Raw genomic sequence first — 16,547 nt, 5'->3', positions numbered from 1 at the left:
CTGCCTCTCTTACAGCTTTCTAGCGCAGCAGTGAGATAAGTTTCAGGGTGTCCCTGCACACGAAAACTGTCTCTCACTGCTCTACTAGCATTCAGCATGAAAAAGAAGCATTGCAAAAAGGCTTCTCCCGCTCATGGCATAAGAGACAGGCAGCGTGGTACAGTGGTTAGTGCCCTTCCCTCACTGTCCCTCCCACAATCCTGCCTGCAGTAAGTTTTCAGTATGTCCAAACCCACTATGGGAGGGGAGAGAATTGCACCGTGGCAGAACTGAGGGAAGGACACTAACCACTGTACTACACTGCCTCTCTGTTATGCCATGAGTCTTTTTGCAATGCTCTTTTTCGCGCAGAATGCTAATAGAGCAGTAAGAGAGTGTTCAGTGTCTCCCTGGACACTAACCTGCCTATTCACAAAGTTTTGCCTGCAATAAGTTCTGCGTGCGTCCAAAGGCATACTCATGAGTGGAGGGAGCACTGATTAATGCTGCCTCTCTTACAGATTGCTAGAGCAGCAGTGAGATAAGTTTCAGGGTGTCCCTGCACACTAAAACTGTCTCTCACTGCTCTACTAGCATTCAGCATGAAAAAGAAGCATTGCAAAAAGGTTTCTCCCGCTCATGGCATAAGAGAGAGGCAGTGTGGTACAGTGGTTAGTGTCCATCCCTCACTGTCCCTCCCACAATCCTGCCTGCAGTAAGTTTTCAGTATGTCCAAACCCACTATGGGAGGGGAGAGAATTGCACCATGGCAGAACTGAGGGAAGGACACTAACCACTGTACTACACTGCCTCTCTGTTATGCCATGAGATTTTTTGCAATGCTCTTTTTCGCGCGGAATGCTAATAGAGCAGTGAGAGAGTTTTCAGTGTCTCCGTGGACACTAACCTGCCTCTTCACAAAGTTTTGCCTGCAATATGTTCTCAGTGTGTCCAAAGGCATACTCATGAGTGGAGGGAGCACTGACTAATGCTGTCTCTCTTACAGATTGCTAGAGCAGCAGTGAGATAAGTTTCAGGGTGCCCCTGCACACGAAAACTGTCTCTCACTGCTCTACTAGCATTCAGCATGAAAAAGAAGCATTGCAAAAAGGCTTCTCCAGCTCATGGCATAAGAGAGAGGCAGTGTGGTACAGTGGTTAGTGTCCATCCCTCACTGTCCCTCCCACAATCCTGCCTGCAGTAAGTTTTCAGTATTTCCAAACCCACTATGGGATGGGAGAGAATTGCACCTTGGCAGAACTGAGGGAAGAACACTAACCACTGTACTACACTGCCTCTCTGTTATGCCACGAGTCTTTTTGCAATGCTCTTTTTCGCGCAGAATGCTAATAGAGCAGTGAGAGAGTGTTCAGTGTCTCCCTGGACACTAACCTGCCTCTTCACAAAGTTTTGCCTGCAATAAGTTCTGATTACGTCCAAAGGCATACTCATGAGTGGAGGGAGCACTGATTAATGCTGCCTCTCTTACAGATTGCTAGAGCAGCAGTGAGATAAGCTTCAGGGTGTCCCTGCAAACTAAAACTGTCTCTCACAGCTCTACTAGCATTCAGCATGAAAAAGAAGCATTGCAAAAAGGCTTCTCCGGCTCATGGCATAAGAGAGAGGCAGTGTGGTACAGTGGTTAGTGTCCTTCCCTCACTGCCCCTCCCACAATCCTGCCTGCAGTAAGTTTTCAGTATGTCCAAACCCACTATGGGAGGGGAGAGAATTGCACCGTGGCAGAACTGAGGGAAGGACACTAACCACTGTACTACACTGCCTCTCTGTTATGCCACGAGTCTTTTTGCAATGCTCTTTTTCGTACATAATGCTAATAGAGCAGTGAGAGAGTGTTCAGTGTCTCCCTGGACACTAACCTGCCTCTTCACAAAGTTTTGCCTGCAATAAGTTCTGAGTGCGTCCAAAGGCATACTCATGAGTGGAGGGAGCACTGATTAATGCTGCCTCTCTTACAGATTGCTAGAGCAGCAGTGAGATAAGCTTCAGTGTGCCCCTGCACACTAAAACTGTCTCTCACAGCTCTACTAGCATTCAGCATGAAAAAGAAGCATTGCAAAAAGGCTTCTCCGGCTCATGGCATAAGAGAGAGGCAGTGTGGTACAGTGGTTAGTGTCCTTCCCTCACTGCCCCTCCCACAATCCTGCCTGCAGTAAGTTTTCAGTATGTCCAAACCCACTATGGGAGGGGAGAGAATTGCACCGTGGCAGAACTGAGGGAAGGACACTAACTACTGTACTACACTGCCTCTCTGTTATGCCATGAGTCTTTTTGGAAAGCTCTTTTTCGTACATAATGCTAATAGAGCAGTGAGAGAGTGTTCAGTGTCTCCCTGGACACTAATCTGCCTCTTCACAAAGTTTTGCCTGCAATAAGTTCTGAGTGCGTCCAAAGGCATACTCATGAGTGGAGGGAGCACTGATTAATCCTGCCTCTCTTACAGATTGCTAGAGCAGCAGTGAGATAAGCTTCAGTGTGCCCCTGCACACTAAAACTGTCTCTCACAGCTCTACTAGCATTCAGCATGAAAAAGAAGCATTGCAAAAAGGCTTCTCCGGCTCATGGCATAAGAGAGAGGCAGTGTGGTACAGTGGTTAGTGTCCTTCCCTCACTGCCCCTCCCACAATCCTGCCTGCAGTAAGTTTTCAGTATGTCCAAACCCGCTATGGGAGGGGAGAGAATTGCACCGTGGCAGAACTGAGGGAAGGACACTAACCACTGTACTACACTGCCTCTCTGTTATGCCATGTGTCTTTTTGCAATGCTCTTTTTCGCGCAGAATGCTAATAGAGCAGTGAGAGAGTGTTCAGTGTCTCCCTGGACACTAACCTGCCTCTTCACAAAGTTTTGCCTGCAATATGTTCTCAGTGTGTCCAAAGGCATACTCATGAGTGGAGGGAGCACTGACTAATGCTGCCTCTCTTACAGATTGCTTGAGCAGCAGTGAGATAAGTTTCAGGGTGCCCCTGCACACGAAAACTGTCTCTCACTGCTCTACTAGCATTCAGCATGAAAAAGAAGCATTGCAAAAAGGCTTCTCCAGCTCATGGCATAAGAGAGAGTCAGTGTGGTACAGTGGTTAGTGTCCATCCCTCACTGTCCCTCCCACAATCCTGCCTGCAGTAAGTTTTCAGTATGTCCAAACCCACTATGGGAGGGGAGAGAATTGCACCGTGGCAGAACTGAGGGAAGGACACTAACCACTGTACTACACTGCCTCTCTGTTATGCCACGAGTCTTTTTGCAATGCTCTTTTTCGTACATAATGCTAATAGAGCAGTGAGAGAGTGTTCAGTGTCTCCCTGGACACTAACCTGCCTCTTCACAAAGTTTTGCCTGCAATAAGTTCTGAGTGCGTCCAAAGGCATACTCATGAGTGGAGGGAGCACTGATTAATGCTGCCTCTCTTACAGATTGCTAGAGCAGCAGTGAGATAAGCTTCAGTGTGCCCCTGCACACTAAAACTGTCTCTCACAGCTCTACTAGCATTCAGCATGAAAAAGAAGCATTGCAAAAAGGCTTCTCCGGCTCATGGCATAAGAGAGAGGCAGTGTGGTACAGTGGTTAGTGTCCTTCCCTCACTGCCCCTCCCACAATCCTGCCTGCAGTAAGTTTTCAGTATGTCCAAACCCACTATGGGAGGGGAGAGAATTGCACCGTGGCAGAACTGAGGGAAGGACACTAACCACTGTACTACACTGCCTCTCTGTTATGCCATGAGTCTTTTTGGAAAGCTCTTTTTCGTACATAATGCTAATAGAGCAGTGAGAGAGTGTTCAGTGTCTCCCTGGACACTAATCTGCCTCTTCACAAAGTTTTGCCTGCAATAAGTTCTGAGTGCGTCCAAAGGCATACTCATGAGTGGAGGGAGCACTGATTAATCCTGCCTCTCTTACAGATTGCTAGAGCAGCAGTGAGATAAGCTTCAGTGTGCCCCTGCACACTAAAACTGTCTCTCACAGCTCTACTAGCATTCAGCATGAAAAAGAAGCATTGCAAAAAGGCTTCTCCGGCTCATGGCATAAGAGAGAGGCAGTGTGGTACAGTGGTTAGTGTCCTTCCCTCACTGCCCCTCCCACAATCCTGCCTGCAGTAAGTTTTCAGTATGTCCAAACCCGCTATGGGAGGGGAGAGAATTGCACCGTGGCAGAACTGAGGGAAGGACACTAACCACTGTACTACACTGCCTCTCTGTTATGCCATGTGTCTTTTTGCAATGCTCTTTTTCGCGCAGAATGCTAATAGAGCAGTGAGAGAGTGTTCAGTGTCTCCCTGGACACTAACCTGCCTCTTCACAAAGTTTTGCCTGCAATATGTTCTCAGTGTGTCCAAAGGCATACTCATGAGTGGAGGGAGCACTGACTAATGCTGCCTCTCTTACAGATTGCTTGAGCAGCAGTGAGATAAGTTTCAGGGTGCCCCTGCACACGAAAACTGTCTCTCACTGCTCTACTAGCATTCAGCATGAAAAAGAAGCATTGCAAAAAGGCTTCTCCAGCTCATGGCATAAGAGAGAGTCAGTGTGGTACAGTGGTTAGTGTCCATCCCTCACTGTCCCTCCCACAATCCTGCCTGCAGTAAGTTTTCAGTATGTCCAAACCCACTATGGGAGGGGAGAGAATTGCACCGTGGCAGAACTGAGGGAAGGACACTAACCACTGTACTACACTGCCTCTCTGTTATGCCATGAGTCTTTTTGCAATGCTCTTTTTCGCGCAGAATGCTAATAGAGCAGTGAGAGAGTGTTCAGTGTCTCCCTGGACACTAACCTGCCTCTTCACAAAGTTTTGCCTGCAATAAGTTCTGAGGGCGTCCAAAGGCATACTCATGAGTGGAGGGAGCACTGATTAATGCTGCCTCTCTTACAGACTGCTAGAGCAGCAGTGAGATAAGTTTCAGGGTGTCCCTGCACACTAAAACTGTCTCTCACTGCTCTACTCGCATTCAGCATGAAAAAGAAGCAAACTGTAAAGCTTACATAAAATCCAAACTGAAACATAGCAATAAACTCATTAAAAATAAACAGCTGCAGGCAATCAATCAAAAGCTGGAGACTCAAAAAAATCACTATACAGGACACGGCCTAATACCACTGGGAATGTTGTTTGGACCATCTTCCTCCTCTATTTTTTCTTTGGACAGCCTCACAACCATCAGTTGAAATCACAATGTCTCTGCTTAAGACTGTTGTCCAAGCAGAGGGTCTTTTGGACAGTCTGAGCAGCAGACACACCTTGCTCAGCACACCTTGCTTTGAACCTTATTTCAAAGAATAGAAGTGAAACAGGGTGCTCTAAAAAGTGGCACTTACTGAAGTGGAATCAATGCACTTGAGCTTCTTGATCAAAATCGTTACTGGGAAGATTTTTATAGCGTTTTCATATAACTCTTAAAGCAGACTACAAAATCCATTAAAATGCAAATTAGCAAAACATGCCTTCCTCCACAATATCTACATGAAATCAGGTTCAAATCATGTAAGCAGAGGCTAAATGGCCCTCTGACAGCAATGCTGATTCTATGAACCAAAGCAGAGCATGAGGGGGAGGGCAGGAACGGTTGCATCAGTGCATAGTTCTCGTGGCCCTTTCTTACATGCCCAGGGAGATGTCAATCACCATTTGGGAGTCAAGAAGCAATTTTCTCCAAGCCAGTTTGGCCAGGAATCCAGGATGTTTTTTGCCATCTTCTGGGCATGGAGCAGGGTTCACTTGGGGTGTAGGAGGGTTAGTTGTGAACTTCCTGCATTACGCAAGGGGTTGGACTAGATGACCCTGGAGATCCCTTCCAACTTCCTCCAAGCAGCAAGAAATATTTGTATTCGTATGTGGTAGGGTGCTTTCATTGTCAAAACCAGAATTGTCTAGAATAAAAATAACATTGTGGGTAAAACTTTCATTTTAATCATGGCTCCTTTTCCCAAATGTGACAAGTTGATTTTCTCCCATCTCACTAGATCGCTTATAATTTCATTCCAGCTCGTAATATAATTATTTTGATACAACATATAATTCATATTTGGCAAAACAATACCCAAATATTTTACTTTTTTCTCAATTCCAACTCAGCCATTCTCTCAAGTTCTATTCAAATATTTGTATTGAAGAATGGAGAGCGCATCACTATCATATCTGTATCTTCATTTCATATACACTTTTATATAAATTATTCCACTGATCAAGGAGAAAGTGCTTAAGTAAAAAGACAGCAAAGTATTTACCGACTCCATGGCTGAAAGTAGCAGTTAGCAGGCCGTGGATAAAATCCAAAAGGACGTCCCCTCCTCCAACCAAGTTCTGTATCCTGAAAGGCAAAAGTTAGCTGGTATAAATATTAAGACTTGTAGGCCAACCCTCGGGGGCGGGGGGGGGGGGCGGGAAGCATGTTAAAATTACTCTGCCTGATAAATCCATAAAAATCTCTTCTGAATTCTATTCTTGCGGTGCTTTGCTATTTCAACAGCCCATTATTAGGACGGGTAGAAAAATACTTCCAAGAGGGAGTGTAATTAATGTGTTATATGTACAACCTTCACACACACACACACACACACACACACACACACACACACACACACACGTATGTATGTATGTATGTATGTATGTATGTATGTATGTATGTATGTATGTCTGTCAAGGTTGTGCTCCCACCTCCAAGATGCGATTTCTTCTCAGAAAAGGGTTCAGATTCACCAACAGAGAAGAGTGCAAATAATAGTTGACAAAATCCTGTCAAAAACCCAGGATAAAATGAAATTTGCCTTCCTTGTTTGGGGCAGAGAGCATTTAAAAACAAAAAACATTGCTATTTAATTGGTATGAACCCTTGCAACAATGCTGATTGCAATAACCCGGTAGGCTGCAATAAATTTTACAAGACCAGAAAACTGGACATAGTGCACACAAGAATCAAGAGAAAGGGATACAATTTCTCCCCCAAACAAAAAAAATTACCACTGCAAATAAACTTTCAATTTATTTGCTGCCCAAGTTTAAAAACACAAGCGGTAACAGATGCTACCAACACAAGTCAGTGCTTACAAATGTGCGTTATGTGCCATCAAGTCACCTCTGGCCGATGGCAACCCTATGAAGGAAAGACCTCCAAAACGTCCTATTGTTAATTGAGTTGCTCAGATCTTGCAAACTAGTGGAAGAGGCTTCCTTTATTGAGCCAAGCCATTTCCTTTTAGATCTTCCTCTTCTCCCACTGCCTTCCACTTTTCCTAGCATTATTGCGTTTTCCAGTGAGTCTTTCTTCTTAATTGTACCTACTTTACAACTATCCCATACTAGCCATTCACTACAAACAGTAAGAGGAGAAATAAAATACCCCCTCCTTTTAAAATATTACCCTTATAGATTTAAAAAAAACCTAACCACTACCAAAAAGAATATCTGCTGTCTGCTTTTACTGTTCTAGAAGAAGCAGAGAAGCCAGATGTTAAGTAAAAAAAGGCAACACTAACCTACTATAAAAGGAAAAGATTTGTGCATTTGAAAGCTACATGTACAATCTTTACTAGAGAAAGAATGCAGGAAAAATTACATTTGAGCAATGCAATAATTAGGGCTACGGAATGGTCTGAAGGTACCTGATGCACTTCTGTTGGAGGATTAGTTTGGCAAGAACCCTTGGAAGGGAGAACACGTGTGACCCCTACGTAATCCTTCGAGGAAAGCATGGGCCTTTAAATTTAACAAAAACAATACAAGTGAGAGTCCCCGTCTTCAGAGGCAAGCATTCACGTGCTCACTAAGCTACAAAGCTCTGAGAAATTAGTTTCAATTGAGCATCTTGATAGTGAATCCACCATCAATGCTGTACCTGTTCAAAAGCAACTGCCATAAAGCCACAGCTATGCTATTCTATGACACGGCTTTGTTTTCTTACAGGAACTCAGCAGGTGGCCTTGAGTCAGCTGCTCCACTGGGGGCCCACCTCCCCAGCTGTATTGTGGGGATAATAATATACCGACTTTGTTCACTGCTCTAAGCAGGCACCAATCTGTCCAGAAGGACACTACATGAGCTCACTGCTGTTGTTGTTGTAGTTACCTCTACTTTGTGCATAATTTTTAAAATCTCTATCATGTCCGCCTTGACTTGTATCTTTTAAAAATCATTCATAATCATGGGAAATAGTTGTCTGTGCTTCTCTTAGATGAACTGAAGTTCATCTGGGTGGGCCAGTAAACATCTGAGTAAAAATGTCACATTCCCTCATTAGCACACTGCAAAAGGCAGAAAACCCCTGAAAGCCAACGAGAGGACACAATATTGCCCACAAGCGAGGGGTGCTGAGCAGTAACCAGCATTGATCTGGTAGCCCTTTAGGAATTTGGAAGGGAACTTGATACAAATGAAAGCTTGAGCAGCAATCCTTGGTGCCCAGCAGCTTGTTAGGGTCAGGTTTAATAATCACGAAAAGGGTTCATAAACAGACAGCAGTTTCAGCAGTAAAAACTGGTGTAACCTCGTGGTTAAGGGGACCTGGAAGTAGCGAGCTAGAGAAAGCATGAAAGAGCAAATGGAGCAGTCAACCGCCTCCATTCATTCCCAGGAGCCTGAAGAGAATCTGCTCTCATCTCCACTGACCCTTGTCACTGACTCAGTCCCTTGCCTTTCTCCCCCACCCTCCCTTTGCAGACTTACAGTGAAATCTTAAACAGAGTGAATCCAGTCTAAGCCTGCCTCTGCAGCCCTGGGCTTCGCAGGACGTCTCCCATCCAATGACTAACCAGGGCCGACCCTGCTTGGCTTCTGAGACCTGATCAGATCAGATCAGGCTCACCTGGGCTAGCCAGGTCAGGGCACAACCCTTAAAAACAGCCCTGGACATGCAAACCGAATCAACAAGGGGCTGCAGAAGGAACCAGATCAACGAGGCCAAATGTCGCACCGGCTGGAACCCATTGCAAGCCCCTGCTCCCTGCAACGTTCAGGGAAAATGGCTAGAGCTTCCCCTCTAGAGCAGCTGCTTATTCTGGCACCAACCAGCGGGGGGGGGGGGGAGGGGGGCAACCAAGGAAAGTTGTCACAACCCCCCCCCCCCGCAAGCTGACAGGCTGCCCCCACGGCGGAGGGCCAGGCGGCTCCTTCGCTACGAGGCCCGAGCGAGTCTTCCCGCCTTCCCCTCTTGGCCAGTGCTGGCGACGGGCCTTGCCCCCCAGGACTCCCCTCGTCTCTCGCGGGGCCAGCCAAGGGGGCCGAAGGGGCTGGGGGGCTGCCCGCCCGCCCGCCCGCCGTTTCCGCCGCTCTTTCGGCAGCGGCGGCTTCCCCCCACGCTCCCAGAAGGCGCCGGCCTGGGCAGGGGGCGCCCCTCGGCTGACGGAGCTGGCTTACCTGAGCTCGCGTGCCGGCTGGACGGGGCGCTCAGCGACGCCGGCGAGCCCGGGGATGTCCTCCGCGGGGGCCCGAGCGAGAGAGAGCGATCCCCCCCCGCGCGGGGCCAAGATTCCTCCGCTGGCGGCGGCAGAGGGCCGGGCCGCCGCCGGCCCCACGTCTCCCAGCCGGCGCTGCGCCCTCAGCAAGGCTGCCACGCAGAGGCCTGTGAGCGGGAAAGAGGCTGCAGCGCAGGCGTGAAGGCGACGGCGGCTGGGAACTCCCCCCCGCCCCCCCCCCCCGCGGCGACTGTGGCGGGACCCTGGCTGGCTGGCTGCGGGCCCCTTTCCTCGTTGCCCAAACCGGGCAATTCATTCCCCGCCCAATGCCCTCGAAGCGCAAGAAGGAGGGGCGCCCAAAAGGCCTGGAAGAAGCAGGCTAGCACTGCAGCACCTCGAAGCACCAGCCCCTCGGGGGGGCGGGGGGCGAGAAAGGGCTTCCTTTCAAAGATCCGGGCCCACAGCCCACCCCCGGAGGGTTGCCAGCTCCAGGGCGGGAAATTCCTGGAGATTTGGGAGGCGGAGCCTGGAGGGGGAAGGGGCCTCAGCAGGACAGAGTGCCATAGAGGCCTCCCTCTAGAGCAGCCAGTTTCGCCAGGGGACCTGCACTCTGTCACCTGCAGGTCCGTGGAAATGCCAGGAGATCTCCAGGCACCACCTGGAGGCTGGCAACCCTATGCGACAACTGAATAAAAGAGCACAGTAGCATTGGCTGCCGATTTCAAATGAACCTCCTGGCACCTCCTCACCCTCTCTGCTGAGAAGCACGATTGTAAGGCATAATTCCAGAGGGGCAGCAGTGCCGGCTGTTTTAGCACACCGCTGTGAAATAACACACAGGTCTTTTTCTTCCAGACCACAGAGATTTCAGGTTCTGCTGAACCTGCAGCGTCTACAATGTATTTTGTTTTCTCGGTGCAGAATTGGCACTTCCTGGAGACAGGATTTCAAAACTTTTTAGAAATGTGAATGGGCAGTTAGTCCCAGTTCTAAGAAGATCATTTCCTCAGCATGTGTAGTTCTATCTCAGGGCTGTGGAGTATGCAGCAAATCGGCCTTTTGCTGGGAGACTCTGGTGGGAAAGGGCAGTCATTTAAATGTCTTAGATAGATTAAAACACTTCTTCCAGTTGCCCAATAGAACAGCTCCAGAGGCTGCTCTTTCCCTGTCTTTTTCTGCTGCTGCTGCTTCCAAACACGTCCACCTGCTGATTGATTCTTCTGACAGCAGCCCACTGGGGTCCCCCATTCCACACCACCCTCTCTAAGCCTCCCTCCTCAGGTTGCAATAAAAACAACAATGTGCTTAGACACTACACTTCTGGACAGATGACGAGTGGCCCGCTCAGAGCTGTGGACAAAACCAGTGTCACATTGTCCCCACAATACAGCAGGGGAGCTGAGGCTGAGAGGAGAGGCTCACCCAAGGCCACCTGCTGAGCTCATGGCAGGAGTGGGAGTTGAACCAGCAGTGCTGATTTGAAACCCAGCCACTTGACCCCTACGGTGCAGCAGCTCTGTGGGCCACACACGTTCCGGGCTACAAAGGGAGTTACGATTCACCACCTGTCTAGTCCTTAGGTGTCAGGCAGAGCGCCCTGGCCCAAATCCACACGGGGTCACCTCTTCCCAGGGACTTCACCAGACAGACAGACAGACTTAGAAGCCACCTCCACATCGGCACCTTGCAGGCAGCCCTCGACAAGGCACAGCAAGTGCCAGTGAGCCCAGCTGGACCTCTGCCTGGGCCCCTGGCTGGGGTGGCCAACCTCCAGGAGAATCCCAGCTGGTCTCCAGGCCATGCTCCTCTGCTCTGCCAGGCTTGGTTGATGCAGGCAGGAGGGATGTGTCAGGAGTGCTGCTTGCGGCGCGTCAGTAAAAAGGAAGGGAAAAGAGGGGTGATCTTTTCTTCATGGCGGAGGGTTCACTTCAAAGGCTTGCAAAGCCTTTCATGGGTAGGACCGCCTCTCCTCCTCTTCTTTGCCATGGCACGTTTGCTCATCTGAGTAGGACCTCCACGGGTGCCACCCTGCAAAAGGTCTAGATTGACCGTTGTCCATCAATCTGCACTCTCTGTTGTGGCCCCCCACCCTGTCCAATGGCCGGCCTGGGGAGGTCAAGAAGGCTCTTACTCTCCTGGCTTTTTGCAAACCCCATTGTACAGGAGGGCATTTTTATAGAGGAATCAGGGCAATATCATTGCAGATTGACCCAGGAAAATGCACTGTGTTTCTGCTGGAGTAATACAGCAACATGTCATGTTTAATACTTATGCTTCGTTCAGACAACATCTCAGTTTCAGACGTTTTGTAATTCTGGGTCCTATAACATTGCTTATTAGATGATCATGCTGCTCTGATTGCACTGACTTACTTTGCGTGATCCACCCGGAGCATCTATCGGACTCTCAATGCTGTAAAAACATACAGACATACTACCAAAGGGAGACTGGATAGAGCACTAGATTGCAAGGGTTTGATTTTTCTAATATTGTTACAGTCAGGGTTCATTTTGAGGGGGAACGTGCAGGAATGCAGTTCTGGTAGTTCTCCAAAGAGGTCACATGTCAGGTGGCCCCGCCCACCTGATTTTGGCCATTTTGGGCTCGTTTTGGCCTGGATTGGGCCCCAAATGGCCAGAAATGGGCCTAAAACAGCCAGGATTGGTCCTAAAATGGCCAAGATCTGGCCTCTGACGGGTGGTGGATCACTCTCCCGCTCAGCAGTGGCCCAATTCTGACCATTTGGGGGCCCTTTTCAGCCCATTTTTGCCATTTGGGGCCCAATTTCAGCCCTGAATGGCCAGGATTGGGTCCAAAACAGCCAGGATAGGTGAGGTCAAGGGGTGTGACACATGCAAATCAGTTATGCTAATAGCACACTTCTGGCACTGGCAAGGGGCGTGGCATATGCTAATGAGTTCTGCTAATGAGTTCCTGCCGCTCTTTTTCTATGAAATGACCCCTGGTTACAGTGATAATGTTTTCTTTTAAAAACGGTGTGTGGCTATGATCCAGTGAAGAGATAGTGAGCCCCTCCCCCTCTCTTTGCATTTGATTTCAGAGACACTTTCTCTCAAATTAAGCGGCGGCGGCAAGAGAGTGCGAGGAGGCAAGTTGAGGAAGTGTTTTGAAGTGCTAGAGATGGTGACAGAGATGAGGGTGGAAGGAGAACTGCAAAGATCTGGAAGAGGGTGTGCAGAAGACATGGGGCCATATGGAAGTGGAAAAAAACGGAAGGTGGTAGTCGTCGGGGACTCTTTGCTCAGGGGTATGGAACGCCGTGTCTCTGGGCCAGATCCCCTATTCCGAGAGATGTGTTGCTTGCCAGGGGCCAGAATTCAGGATATAACCGACCGGCTGCCGAAACTCATCAAGCCCGCTGATAAGTACCCGTTTGTGCTGATTCATGTGGGAACAAACGACACAGCTTCGAATACTGTTTCTAGAATCAAAGAGGATTATGAAGCCCTTGGAAGGCAGTTGAAGACATTGGGGGCTCAGGTGGTATTCTCTTCTATCCTTCCAGTCACAGGAAGAGGAGCACGCAGGGAGCGGACCATACTTGAGGTTAATCGCTGGCTAAGATGGTGGTGCCGACAGGACCGCTTTGGTTTCTGGGACCATGGGATAGGTTTTCTTAGAGAAGGCCTTCTAGCACATGATGGGCTTCACCTCTCAAGGGCAGGGAAGAAAACTTTGGAACAAACCTGGAGAACTTCATCAAGAGAGCTTTAAACTGATGCTGCAAGGGGAAGGGGACGATCAACATGGCGACTTCAATGATGAAGGGAACACAGTGGGGACCCACCTGGGCAGGAAAGGTCAAACAAAGGTACAAGGCTACAAGTGTCTATATACCAATGCCCAAAGTATGGGCGATAAGAAAGAAGAGCTTGAGCTTCTATTGCAAACAGAGGGTTACGATATAGTAGGAATTACTGAGACTTGGTGGGATGATTCCCATGACTGGAATGTGCTAGTGGATGGGTATGAATTGTTCAAGAAAAACCGGAAGTGCAGAAGAGGAGGTGGAGTGGCGTTGTATGTGAGGAGAGGGCTTGATTGTCAAGAAGTTATGGAGAATGGGGCGGACAGCCCGGTGGAAAGTATATGGGTAGAAATAAGGGGAGGAAGGTCAAAGGGTATTATTGTTGGAGTCTGCTACAGGCCACCTGACCAGCAAGAAGAAATAGATGCTGCCCTCCTTGAACAGATTGGCAGAGTATCCAGACATCAGAACCTTGTAATTATGGGTGACTTCAACTTCCCCGATGTGTGCTGGGAGACAGGCTCAGCAAAGCGCCATGAATCACGCAATTTCCTGAACTGCCTGGCCGATAACTTCCTTTTTCAAAAGGTGGAGGAAGCTACAAGGGGCTCGGCCATACTGGACCTGATATTAACCAACAGGGAAGAATTGGTAGATGAGATGAAGGTGGTGGGGACCTTCAGGGGGAAGTGACCATGTCCTCCTTGAATTCCAGTCGCTGTGGGGAGCCAAGGAAGTTCATAGCCAGACTCGTAGGTTAGATTTTCGTAGGGCCAACTTCGATGAACTCAGGGGCTTGATGGGAGTTGTTCTGTGGGGGCGTGTGCTGGAAGGAAAAGGAGCGAGTGAAGGGCGGGCCCTTCTCAAACACGAGCTTCTGCAAGCTCAAGCCCTCACTATCCCAGCAAGACGGAAACATGGTCAGGCCTCCAAGAAACCGATGTGGATGCACAGAGAGCTCCACAATAAGCTAAGGGAGAAAAAGGAAATGTTCAGGAAATGCAGACAGGGACAGACATCTAAAGAGGAGTATATGAGAGTTACTAGGTACTGCAGATCAGCCATCAGAGAGGCCAAAGCTCAGTACGAGCTGGGTCTGGCCAGGAGGGCTCGCTACAATAAGAAAAACTTCTACGGATATGTGAGAAGCAAACGCAAGGTAAAGGAGGCAATTGGACCGCTGTTGGGAGTAGATGGAGAAGCTCTGATGCAGGACAGAGAAAAAGCAGACAGGCTTCATGACTTTTTTGCCTCTGTTTTCTCCCCGAAGAACTCAGGCACATCTAGAGATAGTAGAAAATGTGGCAGGACACCTGAGTGGCTAATTGAGATTGACAGAGAGGTTGTGGAGAGGCATCTGGCTGCACTGGATGAATACAAATCCCCTGGGCCAGATGAGGTGCACCCAAGAGTGCTGAAAGAACCTTCTAGAGAACTTGCAGAACCCCTGTCCATCATCTTCAAGGCCTCCTGGAGGACTGGGGATGTGCCACAAGATTAGAGAAGAGCGAATGTTATCCCAATCTTTAAGAAAGGGAAGAAGGATGACCCGGGAAACTACAGGCCGGTCAGTCTGACTTCTGTTGCTGGGAAGATATTAGAACAGATTTTAAAGGGATCAATCTGTAAGCATCTGAAGGACCGCTCAGAGATCCGGGGAAGTCAGCATGGTTTTGTTCCTAACAGATCTTGCCAGACCAACCTGGTTTCCTTCTTTGATCGAGTGACCAGCTTACTGGATCGGGGGAACGCTGTTGACATGATTTATCTGGATTTCAGTAAAGCTTTTGATAAGGTCCCCCATGGCATTCTGATGGACAAACTGGAAGACTGTGGAGTAGACTATAGGACAGGTCGGTGGATAGGGAACTGGTTGGAGGACCGCACTCAAAGAGTGGTGGTCAACAGCGTTTTATCAGATTGGAGGGAGGTGTCCAGTGGGGTGCCGCAGGGCTCGGTTTTGGGCCCGGTACTTTTCAATATTTTTATCAATGATCTGGATGAAGGAGTGGAAGGGCTGCTCATTAAATTTGCTGATGATACCAAATTGGGAGGGGTAGCAAACACCGAAGAATATAGAATTAAAATTCAACAAGACCTGAATACTCTGGAGAAGTGGGCAGCTGTGAATAGGAGGCAATTCAACAAAGATGAGTGCACAGTATTACATCTGGGCCACAAAAATGAGAAGCACAAATACTGGATGGGGGATACACTTCTGGGCAGTAGTATATGTGAAAGGGATCTTGGGGTAAGAATGGACTGTAAGCTAAATATGAGCAGTCAGTGTGATGCAGTGGCAAAAAAGGCTAATTCAATCCTGGGTTGTATCAAAGGCGCCATAGCATCAAAATCGCAGGAGGTCATAGCCCCTCTCTATACTGCCTTGGTCAGGCCACACCTGGAGTATTGTGTGCAGTTCTGGAGGCCTCACTTCAAAAAGGATGTGGACCAAATCGAGAGGGTGCAGAAGAGAGCAATGAGGATGATCAGGGGGCTGGAGACTGAGCCCTACGAGGAAAGGCTGAGGGCCTTGGGAATGTTTAGTTTGGAGGAGAGGAGGTTGAGGGGGGACATGATTGCTCTCTTTAAATATTTGAAAGGCTGTCATTTGGAGGAGGGCAAGGAGCTGTTCCAGTTGGCAGCAGAGGGTAGGACGCGAAGCAATGGGCTAAAACTACATGCACAAAGGTACCGGCTGGATATTAGGAAGAACTTTTTCCCAGTCAGAGTAGTTCAAAAGTGGAATCAGCTGCCTAGGGAGGTGGTGAGCTCCCCTTCACTGGCAGTTTTCAAGAAGAGGCTGGATGAATACTTGTCAGAGATGCTTTAAGCTGATCCTGCACTGGGCAGGGGGTTGGACTAGATGGTCTGTATGGCCCCTTCCAACTCTCTGATTCTATGATTCTGGTTGAAGCCCTATTTCTGCCTTGAAAGTTGTGAAACCTGACCTAACTGGAGGACAGTTGTGATAAAAACACACTAGATGGCTTCGGTCTATCATATCTCTGGGACCACTTCTCTCCATATGTTCCACTAGGGCGTCTGAACAGGGCATGTTGTAGGTTCCACCTTGCACATAGGCAAGATCAACACCTGTGCCTTCTCTGTGGTGGCTCCTTCTTCATGCACTGGTCTTCCTGAGGAGGTTAGGAAAGCTCCAAGCTCTGTATTGGATTTCTGCTGTTTTTTAAAAATCTTTGCAAATTTCCATCTATATACCCACCACATGTTTTGTTGCAATGTCTTTGTTATTGACTGCACTGACTCATACCGTGTAATCTACCTCGAGACCCAGTGAGAAAGGCAGCCTCTAAATAACCTATACAACAAATAAATAAAATATCAGAAAGTTAAAATAGTTTTCTGTATTAGAACTTAGAACAAAACAAACGGACT

The 16,547-nt window shown here is 48.5% G+C and overlaps 1 protein-coding gene across 1 annotated transcript in view; it reads right to left on the bottom strand.

Annotated features, from left to right (window-relative positions):
* Positions 1-9,525, bottom strand: part of LOC129343021 (uncharacterized) — a 33,171-nt gene extending 23,646 nt beyond the window's left edge. The window contains exons 1-2 of the mRNA XM_054998979.1: positions 9,342-9,525; positions 6,218-6,300 (exon numbers count right to left, since the gene is read on the bottom strand). The gene's annotated coding sequence lies outside the window, so the exon portion shown is untranslated. The remainder of the gene's footprint in view (positions 1-6,217; positions 6,301-9,341) is intronic.
* Between the last annotated feature and the right edge of the window lie 7,022 nt (positions 9,526-16,547).

Source organism: Eublepharis macularius, chromosome 15 (assembly GCF_028583425.1).
Source record: "Eublepharis macularius isolate TG4126 chromosome 15, MPM_Emac_v1.0, whole genome shotgun sequence".
In the NCBI taxonomy this organism is placed as follows: Eukaryota; Metazoa; Chordata; class Lepidosauria; order Squamata; family Eublepharidae; genus Eublepharis; species Eublepharis macularius.
The sequence above is the reverse complement of the archived record's forward strand: the minus strand, read 5'-3'. Positions and strand labels throughout refer to the sequence as shown.